Source organism: Triturus cristatus, chromosome 8 (genome assembly GCF_964204655.1).
Source record: "Triturus cristatus chromosome 8, aTriCri1.1, whole genome shotgun sequence".
Classification (NCBI taxonomy): domain Eukaryota; kingdom Metazoa; phylum Chordata; class Amphibia; order Caudata; family Salamandridae; genus Triturus; species Triturus cristatus.
Genome location: NC_140591.1, coordinates 1,645,714,823 through 1,645,739,619, shown reverse-complemented (window position 1 = coordinate 1,645,739,619; position 24,797 = coordinate 1,645,714,823). Strand labels below are relative to the sequence as shown.

The window sequence follows — 24,797 nt, the reverse complement described above, 5'->3', positions numbered from 1 at the left end:
ATATATGGTTACCATATCAGACTTACTTGGCCAGAGTCGAATCCAGGGACACAGAGGTGGTGGCTTCTGCTGGTGAAAAGGACGAGTGTTGATCAACTAATAAAAGAACTTTGAAAGATGCTGAAGAATCTTCTCTAAAGAATCTTTTTTTCTTGATATCAATAAACCAGGCTTGCAGTAAACCCTGCTTTGTTGTTATCTCATGTAGTTACATTTGTCAAAGTGCTGAATATTCTTCTCTCCTGCTACTTTTTCCTGGTGTTAGTGAAGTGGCCTGCCGGACATATCTCTTTGTTTTTGTTGAACTAATAAAAAACATTCTAAGACACTGAAAATTCTTTGCAGCAGTGACTTTTCTTGATGTCAGTAACTACACAGATACCAGGATTTTGGCTTTCACCAGTAACTGTCAATGAATATGATTGTATTCATTCCACCTGCATAGAAATCATCTCAGTGAGAGACCTGACACCGCCTGGTCTCCACCAATCCCCTGCAATCTGGGGTTTAGCTTGAGAGGGTAAATATATAACTTAGATTTCAATATTAGTGAATGCTGATTCACAAAGATAAGTAGAGCCAAACAGGGAAGCAACTTTATTGCAGCTGTGCAGATGTTCTAATACTTTTCAGCATCCACAAGACTCCAGAAAGAATATCAGTCAGTCTGAAGTGTGACAACCTCTTCTTCCATGAGAGCAGAGCAAAAGTGAAGGAGGACACTCATTTTCTCAGAAATGTCACTAACATCTGCTCACATGAAGGGGTTTGAAGTAAACATCACACAGGGCTCCAGTTGATCAAATTTCTCAATCTGTCACTGAACGTTTGATGAAGCCTCTTCAGGAGGCAATTGTATTTTTCTATGTCCAAGAGCTCAGCCTTAGCTTTGTTTTCCAAAAGGATTTGTAGCACAAAGAAAAAATGTTCCATCTTTCTTTTGCACATGCTGTATGAAAGGTTACATTTTTATTTGAATGTTTTCATAGAGCTAATCATGTTGGGCCCGATTTAAAAAAGTAATCTCAGACAAAATCCTAACTTTACGAATTTCGGTATTCACAAAAGGTATTTAGTAGTAGTAAAGTTAGGATTCCTAACTTTACTACTACTAAATGCCTTTTGTGAAAATCCGAAAGTGGTAAATTTGGGCTTTTATCTCAGATTATTTTTGTGAATCGGGGCTGTTGTTGATTGTCTTGTTTTTTACTTGTAATTCACAGTTCAAGACATTTAGGGGCATATGTACAAGGAGTTAATACCGCTGTAGCATACATTTTTTGATGTTAGAGGCTTTATTTTATCGCCTTATTTACAAGTTGCTGCAAACCGCAGTTAGCTACAATTTTCTGGCATAAACGTGAATTTTTAGGATCGCGACTTCTGCTAGCGGGACTTAACGAAACTAAGATGCAAGGTAGGTGTTCCCGTGCAAAAACTGCTGCAAACCCCACTTCGCAATATTTACAAGGAATTTGTTATATAGTGCAAAATCTAAAAAAACTGTCTCTAACTCCAGTTAGAGGCAGTTTTTTATTACCAGAAAATAGCTGGTTTTAAAAATGGTGCACTTGGGGCCTCATTTCAGAAGGTCTTGGTGCTGTACAGTGCTGCAAGTAATGTTGCAGCGCTGCCCTGCAACAAAACTACAGTGCAGGAATGCGCACCATCAACAAAATAGGGTGTATTCCTGGGCCTCATTCATGAACGGTGTTGCATCGGCAGACCAAACAGCCATGCAACACTTTTCACTATGCCCTTCTTGCGACACCATGGATGCACAGTATTCCATGTACGGCGCTCCATGTCACAATTAATGACAGATATGTCTGGAATCCTGATATATCTGCCAGCACTAAAGTCATGAATTGCTGCAGTTGTGTCAAAAGCATGGCACAACTCCAGCAATGGATGGAGCCAGCCTATCCCTGTGGTACTGCGTCACCCTTATACCTGTCATGAGACAGGCGTAAAGTACTGACGCAGTGGCTTCCTACAATTGTTGCAGTAAAATCTGATGGATTTCACTGCGACACTCCTTTTAGACATTGTTGCGTGGGAACACCAACCCTGCATACAACATACTGGATGCAGGTATAATGTTGCACAGGGCTTCACAAGGTCATGGATTTGCCTAGATGCGTCACTTTGCAAATACAGCGCAACATGGTGCAAGAATCACACGGCAAGTACGGCAAGAAAATGACACACCGGCGTGGTGATACTGTCAGAAGGTGCTCATGCATAAGCCCCCCTGTCTTTTTCCCCTTACGTTGGTGCACAATTGTTGCCATGTGCCAATGCAGGCACCCTTGCGTTATGGTGCAAGGGTGACTGTGTTGCGGGGTTGATTGATGTTATGGCTCCATCTTTTCTCAATATGTCTGCAGGTGGGGCTGGACTAGTAGAGGGCGGAAGTGAACCAGTTGTCCTTCTTGGAGTGTTGCTTGCCTGGTCTTCTCTTGAGGGGTGCCAGGGTGATGTCCCAGTTGGAGATCCAACAGTGGAGGTTGCGTGCTGCAGTGTTGGCGTCTTTAAGCATTAGTAGAGCGGTGGTGCTGAGAGAGATGACAGGAAGTTCTTCGGTGTCCTTGATCCAGCTGCGATGGCGGGCAATGAAGGCGATGATGTACGGTGGACGTGGAAAAAGTGTGTTGTAAACAATGATGGTTGGTACAGGAGAGTCCTGTGGTATGGCTATAGTTGAAGTTTCCACTGGTGGAGAAGACAGGCTCGGGCATGTGTCAGGCTATGTGGGTTGGTGTGGTGACTAGCTGCTTGAGTTTGATGTTGGGGAGGTTCCCCAGGAGGGGGGTGATGTTCTGGACACTGGGGTTGTCAAGATGGTACTTGAGGTCTCCGAGTAGGATGTAGCAGGTGTATGGGAGAGCCTGGTGTACGATGAGGTCTACAATGGGATGGGTGAATGGGGGTTCATGGCCTGAGTGGCCTGTAGATGAGGGTGCCGCAGAGGGTGGTGTTGGCATTGGTCCGGATCCAGAAGTGGAGGTGTTCCATGGTCACCATCGGATCATTAGAGTGCGTGGTCAGTCGGAGACAATGGCAATGCCTCCTCCTGGGTGCTCGGGATGGTCTGTGTCAGTGAATTTGTAGCCATGGTGATGGCGATGTCCGGTCCAGAGCAGTGGTTGATATTGGTTTCCGTGAAGATGGCGATGTCTGAAGAGGTGGCGTTGAGGTGGTCCCAGATTTCTGTAGCGTGTTAGTGGAGGGACCACATGTTAATGTATGTAGTTGCGCCGGTCGGCTGCGCTGTTGGTTGGCTCAGTGGCAGGAGGCCCTTGTTGTGCTGATGTGGCAGATGGTGAGTTTGCAGTTTCAACAGGCGCAGGGTGCAAGAGCATTCTACATTTCTGCTAGATGGCAGGCAGTGTGGCATCCAGGGTTGATGGCGAGGAGGCTGCTGGCATCGTAGCAGTGGAGTGTCTGAGGGGAAGGGTCCTTGGGGCTGGGCGCGGTCCAGGGGCAGACGGACGCAGATGGGCTTTGGCACGCCTGCTCCACATGGCCACCCATCGGCCACCATTAAGTAGTGCTGCGGGGGGGACTGGACAGCTGGGAGGCGGGAAATGCGGGAAAGGAGACTGGAGGAGGTGGGGACATTGGTGAGAGTGGGGGTTGTAAGTATCTTTTTTATAAAATTCTTACCTCGAGGTCAGGTCCCGCATCTTCTGTGCTCATGCTCTCCGGAGTCTGCTTCCAGGAAGAGAAAACAAACAGTCAGGCTCCCTCCCCTGAGCCAATCACAAATGCAGCAATGTGGCGTTGTGATTTTTCTTGAGCGCCGTGACAAGGCGTTCCGCCATGGCTGGAGGGGTGGGCATATTCTCCATGCAGGCTGTAATGCAGAATGCATTGCAAAAAGGGATGTGTTAATGACTGCTTTGGGAGGCCTGACAAGGCCGACCAAACAGTGATTGTGCACTTGAGTGGGCATACCACTCTGCTCCTGCCCTGCTCCGTGAGTAGTGCAGCCCATCCACCCTCCCGCCAGCAAAGGAAACATAGCAATAGTACATCAGAAAGTTATTATGTTATGTTTCCTCTTGCACTACTTGAAAACAGTGGGACGAAGCTTTTCTGCCATGGCAGATGAGCCAACACTGGGGGTGCGTCATCCACAGGTGCTAGGCCTGGCCCTTACTTGACCCCGGGCCTCCTCCTCTACGCATCCCACCTTCTCCTCACCTGGACATTGACACAGTGGCACAATCCGCTGTACTCTCTCCAAATCTGTGACTCAGCCAGCAGGGGCCTCAGCCAAGTGGAATTTCACAAGCCTGGGTACAGCAGTTGCCGTCAAGTCCACTGGGGAACCTCTCAATGCAGATGATGTAACAGGTCCCCCTTAGGCGTGAAGTTGCAACACTCCTGCCACACAAGTTTGGCGCAGTTCATTGGCCTCAACCACCACAGAGTCCGGCCAGCACCAGATCATCCGGCCTGTGATTCAGAGAGGCGCGCCACACCATTGATAATCTCCTCCATGCCCCTAGTGTAGTGGTGGTGCATGGTATGCGATGCAATCCTCCCTACATGTGGTGCGCATGAGCGCCTCTACCGTTCATAGCTTCAAGGGGCACCGGGGACTGTCCACACTTTCAAGGTTTTGTATGCTATGGTGTTGCAAGGAGTGCGCAATGATAAGTGATGCATCACTGGTTTTGCCCAGCGATGAGCCTCTTTTCATTATGGAAGCCCTGAATTTCCACTTCGCCTGGAACTCTGGCTGGTCATCCTAGCTGTTAGGGGGCTTGTTGGGGTTGTTGATCTGTGCTGCACTTGGTTCTGGCTGCTCCATTCTCCATTCCATTAATTCTGTTTCCTATTTTTTATTGGAGGTGGACTTATAAGCTATTTCTGCCTCTAGACTTTGGCTGACTAATGTGAGTTTTTTTGCCGCTAATGGGCCTTTTGTGAGTTTTCGCAAGCTAACGTCAGAACTTATATCGTCTTCATGCTCGTGTTAACGACAGTTTTCACTGCAGCTACCTGAAACTTTCGCCATGTAGCGAAGTGTTGTAAATACATTAACAGAGCAATAGTTTTCAGCGATAGGCCACATTAAGAAAACTTCAGCTAACTAGCGTTAGCGTTAGTTAGTGGCAGTTCTTGTACATATCACCTTTAATTTTTCTATCACATCCGTCAAAAATGCTAAATCAAGCAACCGCTCATTGTTTGATAACTGTGTGGTATCTTTGGGCCCAATTCACAGAACTAACTTAAGACAACATCCTAAACTTACTACCATTTTGGTATTCACATAAGGCACTTACTAATTTTGGTATTCACAGAAGGCACTTACTCATTTCGGTATTTACAGAAGTTAGGAGTCCTAACTTTAGGACTCCTAAATGCCTTCTGTGAATACCGTAAGCCTTAAAATTAGGATTTTTAGTCGTAGTAAAGTTAGGAGTCCTAACTTTAGGACTCCTAAACTGAGAAAAATCCTAATTTTAAGACTTTCGGTATTCACAGAAGGCATTTAGGAGTCCTAAAGTTAGGACTAATAACTTCTGAGAATACCGAAGTGAGTAAGTGTCTTCTGTGAATACCAAAATGAGTAAGTGCCTTCTGTGAATACGAAAATGGTAGTAAGTTTAGGATTTTGTCTTAAGTTAGTTCTGTGAATTGGGCCCTTTATTTTTAGACTCCATGAAAGCTTTTACTTCCAGCAATTGCAAAATTAATCAATACAGTATTTTTCCCCTGCTAGGCCATCGGATCCGAGTATGCAGATAAAAGTCTCCATACTTGGCTGATAGTTCTTTAACCCCTTCAGTGCCCGCCCCTTTCCCCGCCCTGTGCCGGCCGTTGAATTAGCGGGCGGGGTCTATGACGAGCTGGACTCGTCATGGGCACAGCGCCACCGCGGCCCATGACGAGTCCAGCTCGTCATGGGCACTGAAGGGGTTAAGGAATAATTTGAAGGTTTGGTGGCGGCGCAGTGACATCAGTTAGAATCTACGCACATATGATGGAAGTCCACTACAGGTAATATAAATACCCCATGTGTGTTCTTTTAACGCACAAAAAGTAGTTGCAGGGCATTTTTGTCTTCACCTTTCCCTGTCCTCCTTTTCTTTGTCCTTTTAAATGGGAAATAAACCAGTATAAACATAACAAAGGGCATCTGAACACATCCGCTCTTGCACTGTGCTCTCCACTCACCACTCAATCCGCCACAGCCATCATGTGGTCAATCCACTTTTGGTGCCCACCAACCCCTATCCCACCACCTCTTCAACCTCGGAACCAACCCAATCAGTATGGAACTCACCAGTATCCTTAACTCCTCATCAACCTTCTCTGAAAGATGGAAACATGCAGAGACCTCACTCCTCCTAACAAAACCCTCTGCTGACCCCTGTGATCTACAAAATTACAGGCCGAGCTCCCTGCTCCCCTACCCAGCAAAGTACTTGACAAATCCATCAACCAACAGCTCAACCAACACTTAGTACAAAACCTCCTACTCGAAGCCTCACAGTCAGGATTCCGTGCAAATGACAGAACTTAGACTGCACTGATTGCTGTCACCGATGACACCAGAACTCTTCTCAACCACAGAGAAACCGTGGCCCTGATCCTCCTTGACCTCTCTGCTGCGTTCGTCACCATCTTCCAGCGCACCCTCATGGACAGACTCCACAACATCAGCATACAGCAAAATGCACTCAAGTGGATCACCTCTTTCCCTACAGGATATACACAGAGCATCCGACTGCCTCCCTTCACTTCCGCACCTAAGGTCAGCATATGTGGCATATCCAAAGGATCATGCCTCAACCCCACAGTGTTAATCATCTACATGACTTCCCTTGCAGATGAAGTCAGATACCATGTACTTAACATAATCTCCTACGCAGATGCCACTCACCTATTTCTTTCACTCACCAAGATCCCCCACCAACACCAAAACCAACTCCTGCAATGCCATGACCAAAGTAGACAAATAGATGAGACAACTGCCTCAAACTCAATTCCAACAAAACAGAAGTACTGATTTTTGGGAAAACACTTCTGTATGAGACTACAGCTGGTGGCCAGCGGAACTCGGACCAATAACCACACCGAAAGACCATGCGCGCAACCTTGGCCTCGTCTTCGATGACCAACTGATCATGAAACAACAAGTAAACACAGTCGCCTCCTCCTGCTTCCACACCTTTCGCATCTCTGTAGAATCTTTGGGAAGATCCCAATTAACATCAGAAAGACCGCTAACAGGCCCTCATCACCAGCTGCCTCAACCATAGCAGTGCTCGATATGCCAGAAAGTCCACTCAGCTCCATGAAAGACTTCAGACAATACAGAACACTGCAACTATACTCATCATGTGCTTCCCCAAACTGACCCACATCACCCTCCAGGGATTCCCTGTCCAGGAGAGATGCCAGTTCAAGATCCTCACGCACACCTACAAAGCTCTACATGATCAAAGACTGTCCTACATCAACCATCAATTGAACTTCCATCTACCCTCAAGACACCTGCACTTCTCCTCATTTGCCCTCACATATACCTCTCTCACATCTGTCACAGCCACAGAGGAGGGCAATCCTTCTCCTGCATCGCAGCTAACATCTGGAATGACCTGTTCCTCCACCTCAGAAAAGCATCCTCCTTTGCGGACTTCATTAAGAACCTCAAGACCTGGATTTTCCACTGAGACCCTCAGTGCCCAGATACTCCCAGGGGTCACAGTGCTGTGATATACAAATGCTGATTGATTGATTGCATTCACAAAGGCAAACGTTTTGCAATAATTTTTTATTGGGTACTCCCACATTTGTAGCAAATAAAGCACTTGTTTGAATTAGAACAAGCTTTCAAACTACTCCAGATAGTGATATTCCATGACAGCTGCAGATTTGGTGCCACACCCCTGTGACATCTGATTTATGGCAACTGGGATCACCTACAATTCAAACCAATATCACCCTCCTAAAGAATATTCATTCTCTACTCCCTCGGGATTAACCTCTTAAATGCCTGCCTTCATCTGCACTTTTGAGTCAAGAAGTTCACACTTACGCAAGACAAGTAACAATTCTGAAAAATCATTACAATCAGTACATTCTTTTTTTCTACATAACATGAAAGCAACAATTACAAGAAGATGGACTGGACCTAAAGCCTAACAGGGGGCCAATTCACACAGGTAAACTGAGATCAAAGATTAACTTTATGACTTTCGGTATTCACAAAGAACATTTACGAGTCATGAACTGAGACAAAGGTCCAACTTTACAACTCATAAATGCCTTTTGTGAATACCGAAAGTCGTAAAGTTAGACTTTCGTCTGTTTCCCTTTGTGAATCATGCTCTGAGTTTTTAACCAAATATTTCTTCATTGGGTGACGCGTGACATATGCATATTCCATATTGCACACAGCCGACTGAGGCAAGGAATAATATTATCCATAATATTTCATGACACTGAAAATGCCTCAGTATTAGGATGAAGTTGTTCTCTGGATGGCCTTATTGCAAAGTGCAAGGTCGGTGATCACAGCTGCTCTAAACTGCCCGAAGCTTAGTTTGTATCTTATCTTTTTCATCAGTACGCCACAGGCCATAAATCACCCTGTGAAGCACTGAAGGTGGCCAAGCCATCTCTTGGGAGAAGGAGATACCCAGTGGGTGAACTTTACAACAGGAAAGCAGAAAACTTGGAATCAATCCTGGCTCCCCTCTTCAACACACTGCGTGATCCTGACCTCAGTAATACCAGGCTAAGGGTGCCTGGACACTACTACTAGTAGCAGAAATACCAATGGGACATTTGGAGCTCTTCAAAGCTGACAGCAGACTGAAACTCCACCACCACACTGCTACATGCTGCATCCCATTACATGATGACCGCACCTTGATGTTTATTAGGCAAGACATGGAATCATTTCTCACATACAATCACAAATAAAAAAAACACTTACAACCCCACACTTAACATGGCATAGATAAGTGGTTCAGTGCCACACATTGCACCGTACAAAATCTCTCCTGTGCAACTTCAAAGCTTTGGGTAGTAGTAGCAACCTAGGCCACATATATGATGCACATGGTAAGTGACTTTCCGTTCTTGTCATCAGAGATTGAGGGAGTCTGTGATGTACTTCATATCACTGCCTCCCAAAGCAGTTATACAATCTGACGGTCTGAGATTGATTTTCTTCTGCATGTCACCGAAATACATTCTGCATTTGAATTAAATCTCATAATTAGCTTTGCCACCTGAACGATTTTTACAGGCACTACCGGTATTTCAATGTCCAAGCCGTTCCAAAAATAATGAAGAATCACCTGAAGCTGGTATTTTTAGTGAGCCCTTTGTGCATTCTTCAAGCAACAGAAATAAGTGTATTTTGGTTTTGCATTAAGATCCCCTAACTAAAATTAAATGAAAGTAAACATAGGGAGAAAGGTTATGACACAAATTAATACATACTATTTTCTTTCATGTACGGGCCTTTGCAGACTAATAAAAAAGAAAGCTGGCAACCCTGTGTGGACGCTCATTTAGGCAAACTTTACTCCAGGGCAAATAAAACGCTTAAAAAAACATAAGAGCCTTAAATGCTGCTTTATTTCAATGATTAAATCTAATCATTAATATAAGGCATAGTTTTCACAAGGTTTATTTTAGGTTTAGGCTAGGCAGAATGTTTCCACTGTATATGATCAATATTCACCAATATATCGGTGCGCGCTCTATTGAGCGGTCTGTCCTTTGTGCACGCCTTTCCAATGGTGTGGTTTTAGGCATGTTCCAATGAACAGCCACTCCTTTACCTGTGATCTCTTGAGCGGTGTGTCCTTTGTGCATGGTTTTCCAATGGTGTAGTTTTAGGCATGCTCCAATGAACAGCCACTCCTTCGCCCGTGATCTCTTCAGTGGTCTGTCCTTTGTGCATGCTTTTGCAATGGTGTGGTTTTAGGCATGCTCCAATGAACAGCCACTCCTTCGCCCGTGATCTCTTCAGTGGTCTGTCCTTTGTGCATGCTTTTGCAATGGTGTGGTTTTAGGCATGCTCCAAGGAACAGCCACTCCTTTACCTGTGATCTCTTGAGCGGTGTGTCCTTTGTGCATGGTTTTCCAATGGTGTAGTTTTAGGCATGCTCCAATGAACAGCCACTCCTTCGCCCGTGATCTCTTCAGTGGTCTGTCCTTTGTGCATGCTTTTGCAATGGTGTGGTTTTAGGCATGCTCCAATGAACAGTCACTCCTTTACCTGTGATCTCTTGAGCGGTGTCCCCTAAGTGCATGCCCTACTAAGCCCATGATCCACTATTCTGGTGCCGATTTAGTTCAAAGAGAAGTGCAGTTAATTATCTCCATTTCCCTTTCACAGTTTAGCATCTAAAGTGTAATGTTATTTATGAACCTATTTTAAACCTTTCAATTAAGTCCTAGGTATTTCAGAAGGGCTTGCCTAGCAACCATTAGATTTTGTCGGAAATGTGTCAATCGGATTTGTGGAGTTATTTAGCATTTTTATATGCTGACTGATAATTTGGCCTTTTGACTTTGCTGCCAATAAAACATTCTTAATTTAGCTGCTGCTGGCAAAGCTGGTTCAGGAACATTTTTCAGGCAAACCAGCATGCTAAAGGGAAAGGTGGCGGGTGCCCCTTGGGAGCTTATGCTGAACTAACAGTGTTGGAGATTATGGATCCTGCTAATTTGGAAGGACTGGATGGAACTGATGCCACCCTGGAATGTACAAAAAATGAACAGCCAGAAAAGCTTTTTTCCTTCTCTTTTTGTTAAAATAACTTTAGACCCTAATGAAATGTCTATTACGTGAGCGTAACCTCGCATAGTTTGGTAATTTTTACATAACGCTTGCTAAGCAACATTTCTGAAATAAATGTATTATCCAATGTTACATCATTTAGCATACGCAGCAATTATGTAGCAGAGAACAATGTGAATGACCAGAACTCTAGTGGCTGCTGTTTGCCGGTCTTCTGTATTTTGCACTAGGTTTTAAGCCAACAATGTGTCCTGTCCTCAACATGAATGCAAGCACGCCATTATAATCGGGGCCACAGGAATTATGCGATTGTACAGCCATCAAAATATTTGCGTAGTTGTAGATTTGCCGCATTGCCACATAATCAAACATTTGAACAAAAAGAATTGTTTCTAGCTCAAACAGTTCAAAAGTTACTAAAAATGCGACAAAACGTGTTGCCACGCAATGGAAAGTCCTTTGCAAAGCTGAACTGGTCACTTTTCTTTGCCTATTACTATATTTGGGCGTTAAACTGGTATTAATAAGGTGCAACCAATGCCCACAGAGTGTTACCAAGTTTAAAAATGCCAAATAATGAAGCAATGCTATTACATAATGTGCCTATTCTGGCTGCATAATTTACCTAACCCTGACGCGTCATTTGGCCCTCTCCTTTCACATAGGTGCTGATTTTGATGTGTGTGTCAATGTGAAGTAAAATCCATTTTTGGAGGCTGAAGGATTTCCTCCAGAATCAGTATTTGCATGCTATTTTGTTCCTTAGAAAAGTGTCTTTAAACTGCCCATTACTCCAAAAATCTGGAGAGCCTTCCATGGTTACCACTGCTGGTGGTTTTTACCCCAAATGAGTTTTTATGCAGCTAATTTTGATCCCATGTACCTACAGTTGTCTGGTGTTATTTCTGGAGGTATTTTCCTCCAGGTAGAGTTAGCAACTACATTTTACTTCACTGACCAGGTCTGTGGTCATTTCATCTCAGGGAAGTATATTGTTGTCATTTGTGTATTTTATCATAGAATACACATTCATCAAAATGGCAGCAACTATACTTGTGCATGAAATGTAAAGCACGCGCACATTTAAACTGACTCAAACATCAATCTGACTATAAAATATCCCTGGATATTCATGTATTTTCATATATGAAACATGGGTCTGACGTTCTAAACTTGCTTAAGGCCCGAATGCGCTACTGTTTTCATCGAAATCATTGTCATCATGTGCACATTATGCAGGCAATAAAAGTCTCATTTACTACAGGCCAGGCTGTCTATGCAAGGAATTCTTTTCTGAAGCTATATGACGATGAGCAACTTTTAAAAGTGCAGTGAAAAAATGGCACTTCTTCCAAATGCCATAGTTCTATCAAAAGAATTGTTTGTGGCCAATACATGAATGCCCGGTGGGCCAATAAATTAAAGAATTAAAATGTAACCTCTTTGAATTAAAGGTCTAATCTGCTGAACAATTTTTTCTGTTTATCTTACTGAACCTGACTTCACCAAAAGCAGCTAAAATAAGAATTATTTATTGGCCGCAAAGTTCACAGGCCAGATTATCTGTCAGCATACAAAAATGTGAACATCTGTGACATGCTTTGCTTTTAATTCCACAAATCAGACTATGGCACATTTCTGACCATTTCTGATGGTTGCTAGGTAAGCCCTTCTAAAATATAATCAGAATACCAACTCCCTACCGAGGACTTAATTGGAACCTTTAAGAAAGATTCTTAAATAACATGACACTTCTGATGCTAAACTGTCGAGAGAAAAATGGAGATAATTAATTCCAACTTCTCTTCGAACAAAAGGGGCACCTTTCTCATAATTATGCAAAAACATATTAGACACATTTCACAAGCGTAGGTACATACACAACTGAAAGATATAACTAGTTTCCTGAGATGAAAGGACCACAATGCTGGTCAGTGAAGTAAAAGGAAGTTTCAAACTCCAGCGTCTTCCTGGAGGAAAATACATCCAAAAATAACACTAGAAAACTGTAGGAAAGTGTCATCAAAGTTAGCTGCATAGCAACTCATTGGGGTAAAAACCAAAACCAGGGGTAACCATGGAAGGATCTCTAGATTTTTGGAGATAAGATTTTGATATGTGTGTGTTAATGTGGAGTAAATTCCAGACTAAAGTATTTCTTCCAGAATTAGTATGTGCATGCCATTTTGTTCCCTATAAAAGTGTCTAACCTGCAAATTCCTCCAGAAATATTAGAGGTAATTATATTTCCTCCACCAACAGTTTTTCTTCAAAAATATGTGCAGTGCTGAGGGAGAAGCCCTTTCCACAACGTGTGGTAAGAAATCTGAGGTGTGAAGCCACTTCACCGGAGGGAAGGGTGTAAGCCCAGCTCTGATTGGTTGAACCTGGGTCATGTATAAAATGATGTGGATTGCTACTCCATACTATGGGGAAATGTGATAATGACATAATCGAAAGACTTTATACTACTTATGTAAGCATGTGAATCTATGAATGATTCAATACTGGAGAAGCATGGAAATAGTGAACTTTTTATGAATTTTAGATGCAATCAAATGTAACACTTGGATCCCTGGTAGTGAAGAGAAGAGAAACGGATCAAATGCAACATCAGATAACAAGCATAGGAGAGCATCGTCAAAGATAACAGCTTCTTAGAGCAAGAGACGAGAAGGAGAGAGGGGTCAAAGATAACACCCAAATTAAAGAGATAAAAGAAGAGAGAGGGATCAAAATCAAAAGTGACCCCCACATCACACGGGAAAGTGAGAAGGATTGGAGATAACACCATGAGTAGAGACAGAGAAGAAGAGAGAGGGATAAAACATGACAATGTAAGGTTAAGCATAGAAGGAGAGAGAAGAATTAAACATGGCAGCTAAGTCACAGTCAAGGAAGATGAGGAAGGGATCAAAGATGATACAGGTTAAATACAGTGAAAGAGAGGGAGGTATTCCACTCTGATAAAAGAAAGAAGGGACAATGATGACAAATGAATCACAGACAGACAAGGAGAGGAAAGAATCAAAGATGACACCTAGACAACAATTAAAGAACGCAGTTAGGATTCGAAGAAGGCAGATTACGGGCAGAGGAGGTGAAAGGGATCACAGAATAATCCAGAATTTGAGATGGAGGAGGAACTAAAGGGATCCATGATGACACCCTGACCAAGAGCCAGATGAGAAGAGAGGATTTATAGTTGATTCCCAGATTATAGTCAGGGAGGAGAGAGAGGGCTCAAAGATGACAATGGAATCACAGGCAAAGGAGAGAGAAGAATAAGGGCTCAATTTAAAGTTCAGCTTGTGAGTTATTCCATCCTAAACATGGAGGCTAGACAGTCGGCCATATTAGAAGTGCCAATGAATATTGACATATGTCAGGCTGGATATCCATCATGTTTGCGAGAGAGTAACCCATCTGCTGAAATCGAAATGAGGCCTTTAGTCATGACACTTGGACCGCAGTCAGAGAAGGAGAGCAAGGAATCAAATCTTAGAAGCAGAGAAAAAGAGAGCAAGACATCCCAATCAGAGACTAAGGAGGAAAAAAGAAAACAAAACAGATAAACAAAAGGCATATGAAAGATGCAATGAGTCAACATGGGAGCAGTATAATGGCAAAGGTATCTTAGAGTTATATAGAAAGATAAATGGAGATATGTAAAAAGTATTTATAAGAAGTGAATGAGTCCTGTGCAGGATGCCATTTAGGGTCCATGGCACTACAGTATGCACAAGCATGGGCAGGACAACTGAACATGTCATCCATTTTATGATGTGAATTTCTATCTCCCAAATCATGCTCAAGAGGAAAACAACAAAACACTCAGGACCTGATGCTCGCTCCTCAAACCGATTCGCCAAGGCCTCCATTTCTTCTGCCTTGTTGGTGTCCTTTTCCTCATTGGAGAGAGCTCTCAAGATCATGCTGCATGCTAAAGCCCCCACAACACAGTCCTTGCACTGTAACAGAGCAAACAAACACAACACGGTTAACAAGTGTAAGTAATTTGTTGTCTCTGTTGCTTCTCTATGAGATCAACTGTACCTTCAATTTGGAAGCACACTAATCAAAAAAATCAACAAAAGAACAGAAAGTGCGAAAATAAACTGAAGGTGTATAACATAATCTGGCACACTGATATGGGATGAACGCTATCAACCATGATGCAAAGTCATGCTGGAGGCACAAACCTTCATCAGACACAGTGGAATCGCATAAAGGCTCCAAACCACGGTCCAAAATAATGCTGGAGGCACATATTTTTGTTTGACATATTGGTATGGGGTGAAGGCTATCAACCATGGCGCTCAGTTATGCTGGAGGCACAGACTTGTATCTGAGACATTGGTTTGGGGTGAGGACTATCAACCGTGGTGCTCAGTCATCCTGGAAGCAGCAGTCCATCACAGATGGTAAATGGCTCCTTTGGATTCCTTGGTTGACAACCTTTTTCTTACTTTATTGGTACCTGTTCAAAAACGTAATTTTTCAGTAGTAATTTTACGACTTACATACTACAAGACGCTATTCACAAACCTACATGTGCAGGTTTACGCTTCCTCCTCTCCTTCCTATTTTTTATGCAGACATCTCAACCCTAATAGCAGTGACCTACCCACAAAAGAGTATCCCAATTGTTCTTCAGAAACGGCACTTCTATAGTAACTTTTATATTATTTTATGCTGATTTGTATAGTACACTGTCACCTGGAAGAGTATCCTGGTGCTACAGGTGTTAGTTTAGGCACACCTAGGGCCTAGTGGGACTACTCAAAAGCCAGGCCTTCTACTTTGCGTGGAATTCAAGATGAGAGGACAAGGCTCCTATGTGTAGCAGCAGGTCATTTAATGCTTTAGAAGGCATGTAGGAGAAAGCTCCATCGCCCAAAAAAGTCCCCAAACAGTAGTAAATGTACTTGAGCTGAGGCCTGGAGTAATCCCGCACCACACATGATCACTGGTAACGCTACACCCTCCCAGAGAAAATCATGAAGGTAGGGGTTTAAAATACCACCCCATAGAGCAAATGGTCAAATAAATTAACTTATTTAGATAATAAAAATAAGGTAAATATTTTATTAAATATTTTACTTAATTATGTAGTATTTTATTATAAAACCTTGTAAAGCACATTGTAAGAGGATGGCTTAGTATCTGGTGCAAACTTATTTAAGTGATGCACCCTACATTAACCCAGTCAAGTCTTATGGCCATTCTAGTGGTCTTAGGCAACCTTATGAAGCTCTCTAATTCGTAGCTTTAGAGAGCAGCCTTCAGGCTTTTCCAAGAGGAGTGTTAAGCAGCTTGTTTTACCCGAACTTAATCATGTAGTGTAGAATAAACAAAAAAGAACACCACAGTGTAGTTATATAGTTATAAAAATGTGTCTATTATTACACAACACTCACTAAAACATTGGTATTTCTCCTACCCAGAGACATCAACACAAATACACAAGAATACTTCAATTGCAAGAGGTAGGTAAGCATAATACACAGTGGTCTCCACGGGGAGACCATACCATATACTAAAAAAGTGGAATGTGAACTGCGACCAAAGTCGGGACTTGGACCAGGAGACTCAGAAGAGTTGGGGACACAAGAAACCACCCAAGATACGTACCCAGGAACACTACGGAGGCTGTGTGCAGTATGGAAACATGGCTGCGTACTTAATTGAAGTCAACGGGAAAGTCGCAGTTGCAGTTTTAAAGAAGACCAGGAGCCATGTATGAGCCTTTCGTAAGTTGAGAACCAGGGCGTTGGAGTCTGGCAAAGGACCAACAAGCCTTGGCAGAAGCAACAGGAGTGGAGAACGACAAAGGAGCGGCGTTGTGACCAGCAAGGTCCAAGAGACTCACTAGAAGCAGGGAAGTCAGAGCAGGCCTGAGTAAACAGGGGAGCCCACTGAAGCCAAAAAAGATCCTCAAGAGGAACCACAAGCCGGAGGCACTGGAGTCGCTAGAGGACCTCAAGCAGGTCACCAAGACGGAAGGCCCACGGTGCAAAGAATGCAGTGAGGATTCTGTGCTTGGTAGGAATAGATGCTGGAGGCCGGATCTTCTTGTAGCCCAAAGATCTCTGGAGCACAGACCAAAAAGCCTTGGCAATGGCAAGTCAACGCAATGCACTGGGGTTCTATTCCAGCGGTTCTGACGAGGGATACTGGCCTCAAACATGGTGAGAGGACAGGTCAGGCCTCGAGGGAGTTGCAGAACAGGTAGCGACCTGTACTGCTGAGCCTTTCGAAGTCCGTGGGACATCAGGGGCAGCAGACAGGTCAGCTTAGTTGTGGTGCCTGCAGATGCAGGGGAGTGACTCCTTCACTCCAAGGGAGATTACTTAGAGTGTACTTGAGGCCCACAGGTCTAGAGAAGCAAATGGAAGAAGCACAGGAGCAAATTATGAAGAAGACTTGCAGAACAGCGAGACCAGGAGCAGCAGGAGTCATCCTTGGTGCATTCTCAGTTTGAGGCAAAGTCCATCGAAGTCCAGGTGCCCAGACAGTCGATGTTGAAGTGGTTTCGGTTTTGAATCTTGAGTCCCACGATGAATGTGAAGAGCGACCCACAGTTAGGTACCCTAGGGAAAGGGTTGGAATGATTTAGGGGTCCCTCCCAGAGGAGGGGCTGCACAGAGGGCAGGATGCTCCCATATTCTTAGTCCAGTTTTGCACTGGAGTGGGAGCTAGGGGCTACCTGAAGTGGCCCAAACTGGGGTATGGAAGGAGGGCACTAAAACTAAATGTGCCCTTCAAAGCAGTCTGGTGACGCTGGTAAGAGTCCTCAGCCCAATACACCTGCACCGTCGTGGATACAGGTCGGACCGACCTCTGGTTGGCAGTCCTGACCACCTAAATTCAAAGCGACTGCACATGGTGCGGTTGCATACTCCCATTGCCCTATGGGAGCTTGTGCTGCAGCTGTAAACCGGCCGTAGCACAAGCTCCCGTAGAGAAATGGGAGTTTGTGTTTAACCCTGCACGCTGTGGCAGGCACCTCAGGGTGCCTGTCACACAGTGCAGGATCAACAAGGGGGGTCCCAAACAGAAGGGGGACTGCCAGGGGACCCCAAACATGCTTTCCGACAGGCTTTCCATGCCGGAAAGCCCGGCATGGAAAGCTTGCCTGAAATCGTGCATCGTAATTCAGAAGGCGGAAACGTCTTCAATTTGGATTATGGGCTGGCTTCTGACTGGCTGACGGGCTCCTTGAGCCTGCCGGAAACCAGCTGGAATGACCGGCCGGTTTCAATTCCAACTGGCTGTATTATAATCAGCCGGTTGGAATTGAAACCCACAACCTCAGTCGTAAAGCCTCCGACTTAAGGTCGTAAAGACTCCAACCTAAGGTCGTAAAGCCTCTGACCTTAGGTCCAAGGCTTTACGACCAAGATCATAATAGGCCCCTAAGTACTGTCCTGGCAGCTCAGCAGCAGGAGGGCAGAATCGTGTCTGAAGTCAGAAACAGCCTTAGCTTACTGTTAGACCTTGAAAGTCTGGTATGGGGAATACAGGGCATACTCCCAGAGAGCCCCCAGTACATGGGACCCTACATCCAACACCAGAATCACTGTTAGGGTAGGGTTCCAACATGCTTGATACCAAACATGAATGGTTTTGGTGCAGCCAATATACAGTTACACATCTGTAAATTACTTGATGTCCACATTAAGCTTTGAACACGGAGCCCTGCTGATAACGGGAGACCTGCTACCTGCTACCTGGTCGGGGGTTATTGTTGGTGCTCTCCTACCTTCTCTTGTAACCCTGCTGTCTCACTTCAGGGCCGAAAACGCCGCCATCGCCGCATTACCTGCTCGCGGCCGGAGTAAACTACAGCTCCCAGCGGCCATAGCGACCCGTGACGCTAGCCACGCGCCCGGAGGCGCACAAAAGGACGCTGGTTTTCCGGGGGAGCGGGAAGCTTTGAACACGGAGCCCTGCTGATAACGGGAGACCTGCTACCTGCTACCTGGTCGGGGGTTATTGTTGGTGCTCTCCTACCTTCTCTTGTAACCCTGCTGTCTCACTTCAGGGCCGAAAACGCCGCCATCGCCGCATTACCTGCTCGCGGCCGGAGTAAACTACAGCTCCCAGCGGCCATAGCGACCCGTGACGCTAGCCACGCGCCCGGAGGCGCTCAAAAGGATGCTGGTTTTCCGGGGGAGCGGAAAGCTTTGAACACGGAGCCCTGCTGATAACGGGAGACCTGCTACCTGCTACCTGGTCGGGGGTTATTGTTGGTGCTCTCCTACCTTCTCTTGTAACCCTGCTGTCTCACTTCAGGGCCGAAAACGCCGCCATCGCCGCATTACCAGCTCGCGGCCGGAGTAAACTACAGCTCCCAGCGGCCATAGCGACCCGTGACGCTAGCCACGCGCCCGGAGGCGCTCAAAAGGACGCTGGTTTTCCGGGGGAGCGGGAAGCTTTGAACACGGAGCCCTGCTGATAACGGGAGACCTGCTACCTGCTACCTGCTACCTGGTCGGGGGTTATTGTTGGTGCTCTCCTACCTTCTCTTGTAACCCTGCTGTCTCACTTCAGGGCCGAAAACGCCGCCATCGCCGCATTACCTGCTCGCGGCCGGAGTAAACTACAGCTCCCAGCGGCCATAGCGACCCGTGACGCTAGCCACGCGCCCGGAGGCGCTCAAAAGGACGCTGGTTTTCCGGGGGAGCGGGAAGCTTTGAACACGGAGCCCTGCTGATAACGGGAGACCTGCTACCTGCTACCTGGTCGGGGGTTATTGTTGGTGCTCTCCTACCTTCTCTTGTAACCCTGCTGTCTCACTTCAGGGCCGAAAACGCCGCCATCGCCGCATTACCTGCTCGCGGCCGGAGTAAACTACAGCTCCCAGCGGCCATAGCGACCCGTGACGCTAGCCACGCGCCCGGAGGCACTCAAAAGGACGCTGGTTTTCCGGGGGAGCGGGAAGCTTTGAACATGGAGCCCTGCTGATAACGGGAGACTTGCTACCTGGTCGGGGGTTATTGTTGGTGCTCTCCTACCTTCTCTTGTAACCCTGCTGTCTCACTTCAGGGCCGAAAACGCCGCCATCGCCGCATTACCTGCTCGCGGCCGGAGTAAACTACAGCTCCCAGCGGCCATAGCGACCCGTGACGCTAGCCACGCGCCCGGAGGCGCTCAAAAGGACGCTGGTTCCCCGCGTTGCGGGACGCGCGCGGGCGGCGCCGGGCTAAGCCCGGGCAAAGGGCGGGCCCTCTGAGGCCCTCAGAGGCACAAAGAGGCATGGAACGGCCCAGGGAGAAAGGCTGGTATTTGATTAATAGCACTTTATAAATTGTGTGGGATGTATTGGTAGGGTTCCATGCTAACATTGCTCTATTGACATATCGTCAATTTTGATATATAAGTTATATACATGTTAATGAGATCCCGATTCAGTGTGAGTGGACATCTTGGTTATTCTCATATTTAGACAGGATAATCCTGTTTTACATACTGTTTATTGTTAACATGAATATGCGGGAAACTCGAAGTAAGACCGTCAATGGAGGGAAGAAGCTGACGGGAACATTAGATGATTTCATTGTACGTACTAATAGCTTGATAGATCAAGGGATAGTATTAATGGAGAGAAGGGTATCTCAGGATCTAGCTTTCGCTAAGAGATCATCGATAGGTAATATTGCTGTGGCATGTAGCCCTGAAAATACCCTGCCTGATTTTCCCTTATTACAAGCCCATGCGCAAATACATAATAGTGCTGCTACTGACTTGGTATCGCAAAACCCAATCAGCATGGGATTAGAATTAACAAACCCTGTGGAAGAAACTATGATTGGGGTACATTTAGATACCCAGGATGACATTGTAAATTAAAAATTAAAAGGAAATAAGCAGGGGGGAATTATAAAAGAGTGCGCTAAGAATAAAAAGTTAACTTGCAAAAAGGTAAAGGCAAAAGTGGTTAAGAAGGGTGGTATTAAAGACTCTGTGGTAAATGATGTTGGGAGTGAATCTGAACTTGAAGTTGTCACCCACAAGAAACTGTCCCTACCTATGATAGATGTTACTTTACCAGACGAGTCTTTAGTTGATATTCTCAATGAGAGTAATACAATGAGTAGTCTAGACGGTTATGAAGATAGGGAAAATTCTATAATACATACCCTGTCAACATTAATTAAATCTTTACTTGCCCCCATACAAGAAAGGCTCCTAGACATAGAGAAGCTACTCCAAATACTCCAGAAGGATATCAAGATACAGTTGCATACCCAGAAAAAAGTCCCAAATAATAAGACTATATCGGTGGCTAAACTACCGATCTTAAAAGAGAACCTCCCGATAGGGAAGAAATTAACTCGTACAATCCCTCAGCCTGAATCCATGCGAAATACAATTAGTCCAGCAGTGAGTACAAGGACCCCCGGGCCATTGATGGCCCCTGAAGTAATTGTACCCACTATACTTTCGCCTCCTGCACCTACTTCTAACTTGGACAAATCACAACAGGAGAAATCAGAAAAGAGCAAAACTATAAACTTGCCTCCGGATGCCTGCCCTTACGTGGTAGTATTAACTGGGGTCCCTGAATTGGCACCTAATACCATGGAGCCATTTGAAGCACTAAGAAATAAGGTGATTCACTGGCTAAATTCTAATTATCCTATACCTTCAGATCTGGTCAGTAGAATCTTGATGGTTCGAAGGGCACCTTGGGTGGGGTGTAATAGAAAGAAACTACAGGGAGATTGCGTGGTAATAACTTTTGAAAATCCGCAAACTGTAGATTATATTTGCCAGAGGAACCCTAGGAATCGGGATCTGTTGATTACAGTTAGACCCTTATTCTATTTCTATACTCCAAACGAACAATTAGATGATAGATGGAGTTGGATTAGAAATGAAAATTGTGTTAGGGAAGGGAGGAGTAATAACTTGCATGGGGATTCAAATTTTAACAGGCAGGGATGGAGGGAAGATGACCACTGGACTTTAATACAGCGAAGGCCCGGGAGGAATCAAAAGGGAGGTCCGCAACATTGGGGAGATTGGTTAGGCGTACAGTCTGCTCCATTTGCCGTCCCCTGTTATAATAGATTCAGCCCACTGGATATGGTCGACTGACGCCTAGGGTGTGAGAAATTATCTGACCAACTGCCACCTATAAATACTACCCCAAATCTACCACCTCATAGTTCCCCTAATGAAAATTTTGATAATATTAGTAGTAGTTTGTGCAATAGGATTCTACCAGTAACCAAAGAATTGAATAATCAAGCTAAATTGTCGGGGCGAGAGGGTGTAAAAGGTAAAAAGGACTTACCCCTCCATAGCAGTCCAAACTTCGTCTCTAAGTCAAAAGGAATTATGAGTGACCCTATAGTTGAAACAGATAATATTGACATAGGCCATGCTGTTATAGACGAAGTAATAATACCCAGCCAAAATAGAAATTGTAAGGTGATGTTCTGGAACGTGGCAGGATTAAAACATAAAATTTCTAATCCTTCATGGAAAACGGCCACGGATGGCATGGATATTATGGCTTTACAAGAAACTTGGACAATAGAACCTATACATTTAAATGGTTACAAAACTTATTGCACTTCTGCAATAGGAGGGTCATATGGGAGACCCAAAGGTGGCATAATTACGTACCTCTCGAACTCTTTATTATATGAGAGGGTTCATTTCTATCACAATTGTAGCTACTATCATAAATTAGTGATAGATACCAAAATTAGGATTAGCCTTGTGATAGTTAACTTTTATAACAATATTCCATGCACCGCAATTCAGAACATTATGAAAAGGCTAAATGAGGATCTACAAGGGGAGATAGTAAGCAAGACGAGGGAAGTAATGATTTTATGGGGGGGGGATTTTAATTGTCATCTTTGCAAAATGGGTCAAAAAGGAACTTGCGGTTTAATGTTAGAGCAAGACATTGATCTGACACATTTTGACCATACTCTAACCGGGGATTTGCTGAACGAGATACTATTTAATTGTGATTTGGGATATGCAAATGAATTAACCGCGTGCCCAACACCGTTTACCCCGACCTTTATTGGAAGGGGCGCATCGACCACTATTGATTTTATTATCTGCTCAAATACTTCTGGATTTAGGGCCTCTAACTATAAGAACTATGAACTACCACTGAGTGATCACTACCCACAAGTACTTGAAATTGTTAACCCTTTTTCAGCATGCCTACATGATAGTCTACAAATACAGGAAGCCCCGGATGTGCTGATGGGAAGACAAAATGGGTATTCCCTCACATGGAGTAAGGTGGTCCCGAACGAATTCCTAGCTAAACTAGTTAATACCTGCTCAGATAGCTTTAGAATTTGTTTAGATGAAAATTCAAAGAGCGAAAATATAATCGAACATTTTAATATCATAGCAGCAACAATTAAAGAGAGTTTGAGGGTGATTTTTAGAAATGGGACTAAAAATGGAAAAAGATGGTTTGATAAGGCATGTACTAGAGCCCTGACTGAGCTCAAACACGCTATTCACCGGGAACCACGGAACCCCACCCAAATAAGAGATTTAAGGAATCGCTATAATCTTGTATTGCAAGAAAGAAAGAAAAATATAAAGAGGATGGCCTGGGAAAAACTATGCGAGGCCTCACAGGCAAAAGATACATCGGAATTTTGGGGGGTGGTAAATGCACCCCTCCTTTTTGATAACACCAAGGCACGCATAGAAATTGCAATCAATGAGGATGACTGGGTCACACACTTTTCAACTCTCTATATGTGTTTAGAGCCGCCCTCACAAAAGGTCTCTGCATCTTTGTGTGAGAAAGAGATGGAGGCACAAAAAGTACCAGTCCCACAATTGGAGATTCCACGGGAAAAAGGGGTGGTACCTGAAAAAATAGTGGTAACACTTGCCGAGGTTCTACTGAGCCTAAAAGATACAAAGGGTGGAAAGGCATCAGGCCCAGATGGGATCCCAGCTGATCTGTATAAAGCTAACAGTGAGATCTGGGGTCCCATTCTGGTACAGCTTTTTAACGCAGCATTGGCGAAGGGCCTAAGTCGGTCATGGTTTACATCCATCATTGTTCCCATTTTTAAAAAGGGAGACAGACAAAACTGTGCCTGTTATAGGCCAATATCCCTACTCGACTCGTCCATAAAAATCTTGGGCAGAGTTATTTTAGCCAAATTACAAAACTGGGCGGAGGATAATGGGATTATAAGTGACCTTCAGTTTGGCTTCCAAAGGGGCATAGGAACTATAGAGCAGTGTTTAAATCTATTTTTCCTGCAGCAGAAGTATACATCGATAAAGAAGGAGCGTTTATATCTTGTCTTTGTCGATCTTACTTCGGCTTTTGATTGCGTGTCTCATAATAAATTATGGAAAGTAATGCAAAGAATGGGCGTGGATGATTCAATCCTCTCCTTTCTGAGGGAGCTGTATTCTGGGGCTACAGCAACTGTTCGTTATGGAAAAGGGGGGGAATGTAGCAAACCTTTTGGGATAGGGCGTGGAGTACGCCAAGGATGTGTCCTGGCACCTTTCCTGTTTTTGATTTATATAAATGGGTTGGAAGATCGTCTACTGCAGGAGTGCGGGGATATGCCTGTTGCTGGCGGCAGCCGTATTCCCGCACTCCTGTATGCGGACGATGCCGTTTAATGGCACGAACACCAAATGCCCTACAAAATTTAATTACATCCTTCAATACGTTCATGGACAGTTTGGACTCAAAAATCAACTGTAGCAAAACTTTTACCATGAACTGTGGAATGCGAACTAAGAAAAGGATGAAAACTATCTCAATAAAAAATGCTAGTCTAGAAAACACGCCCGCCTTTTCCTATTTAGGCATCTTATTCCATGAGACTGGCACGTGGACAAATGCGATCAGGGCAAGAACTCTTTTGTTCTCAAAGACAATAATGGCCCTAAAGAGTTTTATACAGAAAATGGGAAAGAAGCCTTTTAGAGAAATTTTAACTATTTATAATGCAACGTGTATATCAGTGGCTGTCTATGGAGC

General features: G+C 44.6%; 1 protein-coding gene across 2 annotated transcripts in view; it reads right to left on the bottom strand.

Annotated features, from left to right (window-relative positions):
* LOC146808484 (transient receptor potential cation channel subfamily M member 2-like) overlaps positions 1–24,797 on the bottom strand; it is a 790,090-nt gene that overhangs the window by 687,424 nt on the left and 77,869 nt on the right. For both annotated transcript variants that reach the window (XR_014968000.1, XM_085623576.1), the window contains exon 2: positions 14,628–14,757. The gene's annotated coding sequence lies outside the window, so the exon portion shown is untranslated. The remainder of the gene's footprint in view (positions 1–14,627; positions 14,758–24,797) is intronic.